We start from the raw sequence: 10,670 nt of genomic DNA, 5'->3' as shown, positions 1-10,670 counted from the left end.
TCGACGGCACCGTTATTCCGGAGATCAACGGAGGTCGAGCGTTCACTAACGCACATGGTTAGCGTCGTAGGGTTACCGCCCGTAAGCGGGTTGTGCCTTACCCTACTGATCCTTTCGTGCGTAAGCCTTACCGCTTTGCAGCCTCTACTTCTGGAGCCGGATCATCTGCACCACCGGCACCACCTGCACCAGCCGCACCGCCTGCTCTGCTAGCCCATCCCTCTATCGAGGAACTGACGAGGGAGGTGGAGATCCTCTGTGCTCGGGTAACTGAGCTCGAGGACCAGATGTCCCACGTAATGGACATCCTTTACCCACCGTCACCATAGGGCTTTGTAGTAGATTTCATTATGTAATCTCGTTTGTAGTTTCATGTTTTACTTATGTATTATACGAACCTAAGCGAATGTATGCAACTCTTTATTAATGAATGGAACTTTGTATTGTTTAATTCTTGCACAGTGTTCTATTTACGTTACTGTATGGTGTTTTTGTGGTATCTGTATCTGGTTGCATTGCTTAGTTAACATGTGTTGCGTTGATTCCATGTTGGTTGCTATATACTATATTACTACTTATTGAATGCTGGATTTTGACTTAAGTCAAAATTTCTGTTTAGAAGAGCGATAGCAAACGGACGACGAGCACCCACAGCAACACAGATTGAGGAAATGATCGCCGAGAGAGTAGCCGCAGCCATGGCAAATGTCATTCCCCCAGCTCCACCGGTTAACCAGAACGTCCAGAACGGTTGCACTTACAAAGAGTTTCAAAGCTGCAAGCCCCACAACTTTAGAGGCACTGAGGGGCCAGTTGGTCTGACTAGGTGGTTTGAGAAATTAGAAGCTGTGTTCCGCGTCAGCAACTGCTCAAAAGCGAACAAAACCAAGTATGCCTCATGTACGCTGTCAGATGGCGCCCTAACCTGGTGGAACACACTGGCTCAAGCTAAGGGTATTGATGAGGCTTATGCCATTCCGTGGGAAGAATTCAAGGGGGCCATGATCGAAGAATACTGCCCCAGGACGGAGTTACAGAAAATGGAGGCCGAGTTCTGGGAGTTAAAGGTTGTGGGCAACGATCTTGATGGTTACAACCATAGGTATCTGGAATTAGCGCTGATGTGTCCCACGATGGTCACCCCGGAATTTAAGAGAATGGAACGCTACTTGTGGGGACTTCCCAAGTCCATTAAGGGGAATGTCACCTCTTCTAATCTACCCAACGTCCCGACAGCTATGCGAATGGCGCATATCCTTATGAACTAAATTATCAGCAAAGAACCGGAGAAGGGTAAATCCGAATCAGGAGCCAGTGGTGAGAAGTGTAAGTGGGACTACAATAACAAGGGGAGAACCTATGATCAAACCCCCGCTAAGAGGCCTAACAACGGAAGGAACCCTAACCCGAATACCAGCTCGAACCTCAACTACAAGGGTACTCTACCACAGTGCAAGAGGTGCTACAAGCACCATACCGGGTACTGTAATGCGGTCTGTGAGAAATGCAACAGAATCAGGCACATTGGCAAGAACTGCAAGATTCCCATTCCAGCTGTAAGGACAAACCAAAATGGGCCAAGAAATGCTATGAGTGTGGATAGCAGGGCCACTTTAGGAATGATTGCCCCAATAAAAAGAAGGACGGCGGACCACCGCGTGGTAGAGCTTTCAACGTTAATGCGAGGGATGCATGTGAGAACCTCGACTTGGTTACATGTATATTCACTATCAACAATCTATTAGCCTCTGTCCTATTTGATACTGGTGCCGATAGAAGCTATATCTGTAGAAACTTTTGCTCTAAGATAGATTGGTCATTAGTGCCTTTAGAGGAGAATATGCTAGTTGAGGTAGCCAATGGGAAACTTGAGAAGGTTGACCAAATTGGCTGAGGAGCTATTATTAACATAGCTGGCGTGGATTTCGAAATTGACTTGATACCCATCAAATTGGGAAGCTTTGACGTGATTGTCGGCATGGACTGGTTGACTAAAGTAAGGGCCGATATTATCTGTGGAGATAAAACTCTTCGTATACCACAAGGAGACGGTGAGCCACTGACTATTTATGGAGAGAGATGTAACTCGAAGCTGAACCTCATTAGTTGTATGAAAGCGCAGAAGATCATGAAGAAAGGACGACTTGCTGTTTTAGCGCACGTGAAGGCTTTAGAATCAGAGGAGAAGAGTGTGAATGACGTGCGAATTGTGAATGAATTCCCTGACATTTTTTCGGAAGAGTTTCCTGGATTACCGCCACCAACAGCAGTGGAGTTCCAGATCGATCTAGTGCCGGGAGCTGCACCCGTAGCTCGCGCACCTTATCGACTAGCACCTTCCGAACTGCAAGAGTTGCAGAGTCAACTTCAGGAATTGCTCGACCGAGGGTTTATCCAACCGAGCTCGTCGCCTTGGGGTGCGCCCATTTTATTCGTGAAGAAGAAGGACGGATCCTTCCGCATGTGTATCGACTACCGCGAACTCAACAAATTGACGATCAAGAATTGATATCCTCTTCCCCGAATTAACGATCTTTTTGATCAGCTACAAGGATCAAGCGTGTACTCTAAGATCGATTTGCGATCCGGTTATCACCAGTTGAGAGTGAAAGAGAGTGATGTGATGAAGACTGTGTTTAGAACCCGCTATGGTCATTACGACTTTCTCGTGATGCCGTTCGGATTAACCAACGCACCAGCCGTGTTCATGGACCTCATGAATCATGTCTGCAAGCCATATCTGGATAAATTCATTATCGTCTTCATAGATGATATCCTCATCTACTCCAAGAGCGAAGAAGAACATGAGCAACATCTTCGGTTAGTGCTTGAACTCTTGAGACGAGAGCAGCTTTATGCCAAATTCTCCATGTGTGAATTTTGGCTGAAGGAAGTCCAATTTCTGGGTCATATTGTGAGTGATCAAGGTATCAAAGTTGACCCCGCCAAGATTGAAGCTATCAGCAAGTGGGAGATACCCACTACTCCGACTCACATTCGCCAATTTCTAGGTCTTGCCGGTTACTACAGAAGGTTTATTAAAGGTTTTTCGTTGATTTCGCGTCCTTTGACCGCGCTGACTCACAAAGGGAAGAAGTTTGTTTGGGATAAAGAACAAGAAGCAGCATTTTAAACCCTGAAGCAGAAGTTAACCACCGCACCTATCTTATCTCTTCCCGAAGGCAGTGATGACTTCGTTGTGTACTGCGATGCTTCGAAGAATGGTTTTGGTTGTGTATTGATGCAAAGAACGAAGGTCATTGCTTATGCATCTCGTCAGCTGAAGATTCATGAGCGAAACTACACTACTCACAATCTCAAACTTAGAGCCGTTGTCTTTGCATTGAAGCTGTGGAGACACTATCTTTATGGAACAAAGAGTACCATATTCACCGATCACAAAAGCCTCCAGCACATCTTTGATCAGAAGCAGCTGAACATGAGACAACGATGATGGATTGAGACGCTGAACGACTATAATTGTGAACTTCGTTACCATCCTTGTAAGGCCAATATTGTAGCCGACGCTCTGAGTCGAAAGGAGAGAACGGTACCTCTTCATTTTCGGGCTCTGAACATCACCATCCATTCGAACCTCCATAGCCAGATCCGAGTAGCCCAAGAAGAGGCTCTCAAGGAGGAGAACATATCTCGTGAATACCTGAACATCCTGGTCTCTAAATTCAAGGTTAAGGATGTTATGCCGGAAGAATTTGGGTACCTCGTTATGGAGATTTACGAAGCCTTTTACTTGATGAAGCCCACAAGTTGAGATATTCGATTCATCCAGGAGCCGGAAAAATGTACCACGATGTGATGACCCGGAAATTTCTGACCAAATTTAAACTTAATCTTTGTATGATTAACATTTCCGACACGATAAGCAAAGTCTGTAAAACTGAATCTCAAAATTTTTGAACTACTTTCATATATTCAAATACCTTTCGGTTGTTCTTGATGATTCGTGAACAATTATATGTATATAGATACATATATATATATACTATAACTTGAAAAAGTAACAATGTATTAATTGTTTGATACCGTACATTAAACTTATTGGTTTAAATATTTATTTGAATATATATGATAAGTTGGAATATTAATTGTATGAATAACTTGCGACGTATATTTAAAACGTGTTTATGAATGTTGAAAATATATATTAACTTGGTCATAAAATGATTTGTTATTATATATATATTAACAAATAGCGAGACAATGATTTATAGAAGTAAATGACCAAAACACTCGAAAGTTTAAGATACACTTTGAATGATATAGTTTATTGATAATTTAAGATTATATTTTGACAAAGGTACGAGTCACAAAACGTAAATTGCGAGTTTTCTAAGCGTACGAAAATGCGTTCAAGAAACTGGAACCGGGACATAAGTCGAGTAACAACGTACGAGTCATCGAAACGAAAATTACAAGTCAACTATGCACATGAATTTAATATAATATATAATTAATTATTTAAATTATATATATTATATATATTATATTTAAATATGTCGACAAACAAAACAACAAATGATTGTGAGCTGGGTCAGAGGGTCATGCGATCGCATGAGAAATAGGCATAAAACTCATGCGATCGCATGAGGGTCAGAAATCAAAATTCTTCTATAAATTGGACAGTTTGTCGACACACACACACACATATATCTCTCCATCTATGCTCTCTATATTTATTATTATTATTATTATTATTATTATTATTATTATTATTATTATTATTATTATTATTATTATTATTATTATTATTATTATTATTATTATAATTATTATAAATCTTATTATTATTATTATTAGTAGTGTTAGTATTATTATTAGTATTATTATACATAAAATACTACGACGAGGTCATGAGCAAGTTATTTTCAAAACAAGCTTTTCGAGCGGGATAGAGCTAAGGAAATTATGGGTTATAGCTATGGAGGTTATGGGTATTACTTGGGGGTTATGATCATGAGTCAAAGGTCAACCTAGCATTTATCATTTCCGTTGCGTCTACGTATTTTCCTGCAATATTGAATCACGATATTGATACGTGAGCATTCATATTTTATCTTTTATATATTAATTGTGTATCCATGTCTAGTGCTCGAGTATATATATTTATGCATGCTTGTATGCTAAATTTCGTCGTTAAACAGTTTATAATGAATCATGAATTAAATACATATATTACTAATAAAAGGTATATGATATACATGTTTTTGGAAAGCTGGCGAAAAATCAATAACTTTTCATTTAGAAATCTCGTAATTTCGATGAACGAATCAAAAGATATGATCAACTGAATTATGATTGACGTTATTTAGAATTGCTTTTGAATCTGCAATTAATATTTAAACAACTTGTTTGTAATATTGATAAATTGGATTTTTGAATATTACCAACCAAGTAAATGAATCCTTATATAAAGTACGTCTGGTTTTGATGAACTATTGTCAAAATTGACTTTTTGAAACGACTCCGGATAACTTTTGTATGTCGATCTCGAGCATTAGGATTGTGATACACTATGACCTGACTTAGCTTGATAGACATTTATTGACCAACATATGTTCTCTAGGTTGAGATCTACGGTTATTTGATAATCCGAGTTTCGGTCATATTTTGGTGAACGACTTTATATGCTGCTACGGTGAGTTTCATATGATCCTTTTTACCCTTTACATTTTTGGGCTGAGAATACATGCAAATGCTTTAATAACTGTTTTACAATAATTATAAAGTGTGAGTTTCATTTGCCCTTTTTACTCATTACATTTTTGGGCTGAGAATACATGCAAATGCTTTATTAACTGTTTTACAATATTTATATGCGTGAGTTTCATTGATCCCTTTTTAATTGTTTTTGCAATATATATTTTTAGGCTGAGAATACATGAACTTTATTTTAAACACAATGGATACAAGTACATACTAAATTCTACACTGAGTTTGAACCGAAAATCCCTTAGCTTTGGTAACTCTTAACTGCCAGTTATAAGAACTGGTGGGCGCGAGTAGTAGTATATGGATCCATAGGGCTTGACATCTCCGTCTATTTCAGGTATAGAAACCCTAGCCTGAACTATAAAACAGATGTATGCTATTTGAGTTTAGTACACGTTGGTTTGCGTGTATTGTACATGTTGGTTGCATGTATGTTAAAACAGGGGTACTTATTATAACGTTAAAGTTTAGCTACCAGGGTGCTCAATCTTGTAGAATATTTTGATAAACGTTTCTAGATGAAACAACTGAAATCTTGTGATCCACCTTTATGTACAGATTATGCAAAACATTAAAACTATGAACTCACCAACCTTTGTGTTGACACTTGTTAGCATGTTTATTTTCAGGTTCCCTAGAAGTCTTCCGCTGTTTGCTTATATGTTAGACAAGCTATGTGCATGGAGTCTTACATGGCATATTTTTCAAGGAAACGTTGCATTCACCAAATCATCACCATGTATCTTATTTTGACTGCATTGTCAACGGAAGTACTATTGTAAACTATTATTTACGGTGATTGTCTATATGTAGAAATCATCAGATATCGAAAACCTTTGATTTAAATATTCATTTATGGTGAGCCTTTTCAAAAGAATGCAATGTTTACAAAACGTATCATATAAAGGTCAAATACCTCGCAATGAAATAGATGAATGACGTGTTCGTCCATATGGATTTTGAGCGATCATCACAGTTGGTATCAGAGCGTTGGTCCTAGTGAACCAGGTCTTGCATAAGTGTGTCTAACTGATAGTTGTTAAGATGCATTAGTAAGTCTGGACTTCGACCGTGTTTGCATGTTAAAAGTTTTGCTTATTATTTCTTGTCGGAAATTACATGCTTATCATTCTTAAAGTCTAGACATGTTTTCCTGCATTTATTGCATAAATGGTGTATAGACAAAAATTCATATCTTAGCGTATCTGTTACAGTGAACTTTTCCTGACACCTTCCGAAAATTTCTCCGTGATTTATGGAATTTGGTATTATATATACATATGTAAATTATGTATTAAAGAATACCAAAATAAATTCTATAATCTAATTCATATTAAAAATCATCTTCCTAATTATACAAGATGGATCCCTAATGATGGTGAAACGTAACCTTTATTTTGAACGGATTTGAGTTGTTTTGTTACACGAACTGATTTATTGTATATGTGGTATTTTATTGAATTCAGGTTGATTTCACACATATATAGGCAACTAGTCCTATCCGTGTAGTTTAGTTTGTCGGTAAATCCGATTTGTTCCACAGGGAGATGGAGTGTTTAATGGTTTTTAATAGTCTTTGATGTCAAACTTAATTAAAGGGGGTTTTGGATTAGGAATTTATAATATAACAGTAAAAGAAAATAACTTAAACTAATTTAATTCATACATAAAATTACAAGATTACAATAAATAACTTACAAAGGAACTAAATGAAATTATACTAACTATTATGCGAGTATTTTATTACTAAATAGTAATTAGTAAAATAGTAACTTTTAATAAAACTATATGTTTAGAATTTTGTTTTGAGCAATTATAATATAAACTTATTTAAATTAACTAAATGACATTTTTAATAAAACTAATACAAATTAAAATGAATTAAAATGATTAACTAATTGTAAACTAATTTCTAATGATAAAGTATTATAATTAACACTAATTATTAGGATTTAACATGTATTAAAGTATTTTATAATAACTAATACAAATTAAATAATAATAACCTAAATATAATAGTAAAAAGGCTAAAACCCTAATTTTAAACTAATTAAATAATTAAAACCCTAATTTTAACCCTACTGGTACTGTAGCCGGGTTTAAGGCTTACGCGTTTCGCGTATACATACGCGTTTCGCGTATGTGTAATACGATGTGACAAAACTAACTGATACAGATTCGAGTATTTTTATGTATTTTTTTTATATTTTATACTAATAATTCGTAAATAATGATAATAATAAGTTTACAAGAAATAATAATGGGATAAATGGGAGTATTTACTTAAATGTGTCACCCCTAGGTCCATGGATTGTTTTGAGTTTTAAGCCTTATTAAAATGTTTTAGTAATAAACTTTATATTTTGCTTTCGAATAAATATAAGGTTACGACTAACTAAATAAAATCTAATTTTCATCGGATTCTTTTTTTTTTTTAGATAGCTACTATTCCCTAAGTATTTAAATTGAGACCTAGCCTAGTTTTGACTTTCGCCAATACCCAAATCATAACGGTTTCCCTTTTTATAATTTCACTATCATATAATTATTGATATTACCCAAACCACCGAAGTTTATTTCTAAATTGGTGTTAATAACTTATCCATAAATTCGTCTAGATCATTTTAATGTTGAAGCTTAATTTATGTAAATAAAAACAACTTTCGTTATTTAAATTTAATAAATTAAGTGGCAAGGGTTAAATACCTAATTACACAATAATGGTTCTTTTAACTAGGCTCAATATTAAAAATACTAAAGTTACATTTTAACTTTTACAAATGATAACAATCCATTTCACTAGGGGCTCTACATCTAAGCAAACACTAAGGTAATTTAGCTATTCATTACACTAAGGTAAACATAAAAATATAGATATGCAAACATAATAACAACGATAATTTTAACAGAGTAAACTTACTAAAATATCTTCACTTTCATTAACTTCAAACGGTAGAAAATTACAATAATAACATCCTTTTCACGCGTACAATAACACCCTTAATCACGAACAATACACCCTTAATATTTGAAACTAATCCTAATATTTGAACTTTGAAACTGAAATGAAAATAATACAGAACAATAATATGTATGTATGTATATTAATTTGTGTGTAGTCTCTGTCCCTCCCTAATATGTCTCCTGCACTTCGTATTTATCATTGAGATATTAGGTATAGTTGGTCAAAAAGCCCCATTTGCTGTTAGCACTAGACAAAAGAATTGTTTTAAAAATCAAAAGCCAGCCGCCCCATTCTTGCGTTCTGGAAACTTGTCTGGCCTAACATTACGCGTTTCGTGTAGGCTTACACGATTCGCATAAGACCAACAGGCTACACGTTTCGTGTAGAGTTACACGATTCGTGTATGAGTTAATGGCAGTTTTCTTTATTTTTCTTTTTCGTTTGTTCTTTTTTGATCCCGTATCGATGTGTACCATTTTGGACGACTTGTGTAACCTTTTTCTTCAGTCTTCTTCGTTCTTGAATTCGGATAAACATTTTCTCGATATATATTTGATTTAAACTCATCGTTTATCGTTGTTTCTTCAAATAGCAAGCTCTTGTCCACTTTTGTCGTTTTTCTTGAATATTATACGTTGAATGTCTTTTTAGATGATAAAAGCTGATGAAATATAACTGATATTGCGTCGAATAATATGTATGTTTAGAGCAATATCAAAATACCCCACACTTGAACGTTGCTTGTCCTCAAGCAATTACATCTTTTAATAGAATTAGAACATTATATATATCTTCTTATCGAACATTAGATCACACAACACACACTACACGAAATGAAACACACGCTATATGGAATAAGTTTAGAAACACTACACAATTTTTATTGAATCACACGCACACCACACGAAACGAAATTCTGACAACAGAAACAAACATGAAACTCGTGATTAGGGTTTAAAAATTTGGATCCTTAGGGGAAATTGGACCTTGCGAAAACGTTTTATGATTTTATAAAATGTCATGCTAGCTTTTACACTAGACATATTTTCCGGTTTTAACCTCAAATTCCGGTTGAGGGTAACTGAAAACCGAAGTCTCAGTCGGCGATTAGCAAGCTATTCACCCCCATGATTGTAGTATCATGGAACTTGAAGCCGAATGTCCAAAAAAATGGTTTTACACAAATATAATTAATAAAATAGCATAAGTTTTAGAACAAAATTATATCGTGTCCAAATATCATCGGTGAACCATGAGTTTGCACACCTCAATTTGTTATGGCATATGTATGTTGACCGCGGTCAAACATAGATGCGGTTAATCTTTACGGAGATCATCCATCTGGGGATTAGATTCATTAGTCTTAAAAGCTAATTTGCATTGTGCCCCCCATTGTACGAGACAGATCCATCTCATGGTTAGGATAAGTCTGACCACCAAAAACCCTGTTTGATGCTGAGGTTAGGTGGATTTCCAGCCGATTTTAGGGATGACTTTACAAGATTTTTCGTCAACCTACAGCTGTTCTGGACTACATCTTCTAACATAAGTTAGCAAGTGTGTCAATTTGGAAGACTTTACTTCCTTACGGGATGGACTTGATTCATCCTCTATTACTCGTAATAATGGAGTGTTCAGGTTTATACGTTCCAAAGCAATGATATCTGCAATAACTTCATAGAAATATGTGATATATGGTTCTCAACATAAGGTTTTATAAATTCTTGTTATACTTGGTTTTCTTTTATAGGTTTTAAACAAATAAACTTATGCATTTTTAATGTATTGAGACGATAATTTCGGTTTTTGACACCTATGCTTTAATCGCTCGTAGTTACCTTAAAAATTCATTTGATATATTTGTTTAAAAATTTTATAAATCTTGATAAAAATCACCAAATTATAAGTTCTCGAGAATTTATATATTCCCACCCCACACTTAAGATTATGTAATGCCCTCATTACATAAAATCAG

Source organism: Rutidosis leptorrhynchoides, chromosome 2 (assembly GCF_046630445.1).
Source record: "Rutidosis leptorrhynchoides isolate AG116_Rl617_1_P2 chromosome 2, CSIRO_AGI_Rlap_v1, whole genome shotgun sequence".
NCBI classification, from domain to species: Eukaryota; Viridiplantae; Streptophyta; class Magnoliopsida; order Asterales; family Asteraceae; genus Rutidosis; species Rutidosis leptorrhynchoides.
This window is presented reverse-complemented; position numbering follows the sequence as displayed.